The sequence below is a fragment of the Charadrius vociferus genome, unplaced genomic scaffold (assembly GCF_000708025.1).
Source record: "Charadrius vociferus isolate BGI_N301 unplaced genomic scaffold, ASM70802v2 scaffold266, whole genome shotgun sequence".
Lineage (NCBI taxonomy): Eukaryota > Metazoa > Chordata > Aves > Charadriiformes > Charadriidae > Charadrius > Charadrius vociferus.
This window is the reverse complement of record NW_009649114.1, coordinates 1,600,300-1,602,481: the sequence shown is the minus strand read 5'-3', so window position 1 is coordinate 1,602,481 and position 2,182 is coordinate 1,600,300.

Below are 2,182 nucleotides of genomic sequence, written 5' to 3'. Positions count from 1 at the left end.
CAACCTGGGCTGGGGGGAGGTGGCCCTGCCCAGGGCAGGGGGTGGCACTGGGTGGTCTTCAAAATCTCTCTCAACCCAAACCATTCTGTGACAAAATACAAGGGGTGACATTATCCCACTCTCTTGTAGGCGCTCAGTAAGCTCACTTCATGTTCCCCCCCAGCCAAGCACACGAAGCCACTGTAAGAACATGTAGTGCTATTTTATTGTTAAGCCCCGAGGGAAGTTGAAACAGATAAAGGGACGCTTTCTCCTGAAAAGCTTTAGGGTGGGGGGTGGCGGGGAAAGAAGTTACTTGTATAACTTATTTAAGCTAAAATTAGCAGGGCTGAAAGCACGAGGCTGCACACCCCATCCCCAGACACCGCACCAGGACAGTGCAGGCTCCCTGTGGGGGGGGGGGGGGGGGGGGAAAGCCTGGCCAGCCTCCTTATAAACACCACATCTGCTTTTCCATCCTAAAACAAGGCATTCCTCTGACTTAAGGTAAGTATCTGCTGCTTCAAGCCACACAGTAAGTGTGCTGCAGGCTTCTGGTCCAGCAGCAAGACCCACCGTCACTCCGCCAGGCTGCCGCAGCCCTCCAGCCCATTCCTCAGCCCCTGTGGCACGAGGGCATTTTCTCCCAGCTTGTCCCACCAAGTGTAGGGTGAAGGAGCCTGAATTGCAGAGCAAGCTCTGCACAGCTCTCAGGTTGTACTTCAACATTGCGCTGACCAGCGACTCTTCTAGCAGAGCCACCTCAGCCACAGCGGCGTGTAAACCTCACACCTTTGTACACAAAGCTTTTTTCCAAAATCACTTTAAACCTACAGGACTGGAGAGGGGAGGTTTACTCCTCACGGTTCACAGAAGTCAGCCTCAGCCTCTGCAATTTACCTTGTTTTAAGTGGCAATGATCACATTATGGAACAGCACACACTGGTTTGTGTCCACGTACAGCAGGAGCCAGGCCACCACCTGGTCACATGTGGTACATTGTACAATGCACAAGTTAAGGACTCTTTTATACATAAAAAACATACTGTAACAAACATCTTCAGTAGATTGAGGCGGTAACGGTAACCTTATCTGGGAGAAGAATACCTGCTCAGCTCACACTCACTGCACCAGGCTCAGAGGTGTTTGAGTTTGGTACCACTTTCACTTTACAGTCTGTGAAATCTCTCAATAAAGTAATTCTCCCTGTTTTCCTTGGGTGGGGGCGAGAACACTAGTTTTAAAGATACACAGGGTGTGTGAAATATCTCAGAATAAGTTCAGTCAGGCAGACTTTATACCCAAAGGAAAAAAAAAAATGTAGAGAAGCAGCGGTACCGAGTTTGGGAAAACCTGCAGATCTACAATGCCGCATACGCAAAAAGACAAACCAACTGGAAACAAGACATCAAGGTAGCTACAAACAACAATAAAAAGGCATCAGATAAGTGTCTGGAGATGGCTACAGAGGAAAAGCTATACAAGACATTTCTGGAATTGCATATACAGAGTTTTAAATTTTATTCATACATTTATATTTACATAAGCTACCTCTATTAATTTCATGAGACTGACTTTGACTCTCCTAGTTTTAAATAAGGTTACTAACCACCACGCACAGTAGAACAGAGTTAATACTGTTAGTGTCATAGGTGGCGTGAGCGTGCACCAAGGCAGTGAAACGCCTAACGATTCTACTTTAGAAAAGTATTCGTTCTTCTGCGCATGTGGTTCTTGGTTGCTGCACTTTCAGCTGGTGAGGCTGTATCTGTATAGAACCATACTGTTAATGCCATCACAGACCAGAAAAATGCCCACACGTGCAGGTAAATAAAAAAAGTTTTTTATATATATAAAAAAAAAGCATTATTTCTGTTTATTGCACAAAGAAAGGAAGATTTAAACTAAACTAATACTGCAGGGTTATGTATCCCTTTCCTTTGTTCAAGCTGTTTAACAGGCAGACTATCGGTTGTAATTTTGCTGTCTACTAGCCAATAAATTCCAGCAACGAGGTGCAGTAATTCCACATGCCTACACTACTCTGGATGCAGCATGCTAGCTTTCCTGGGAAACAAAGCCATTGCGTGCCCATCCCCTGCAGCTGGGAAGAAGAATAAACCCAGGGAGAACTTGCCAACTCAGTATTTCCTCATGTAGTAAACAAGGTGCGTTTTCTATTTCAGCCTCCACCCCACAGGTA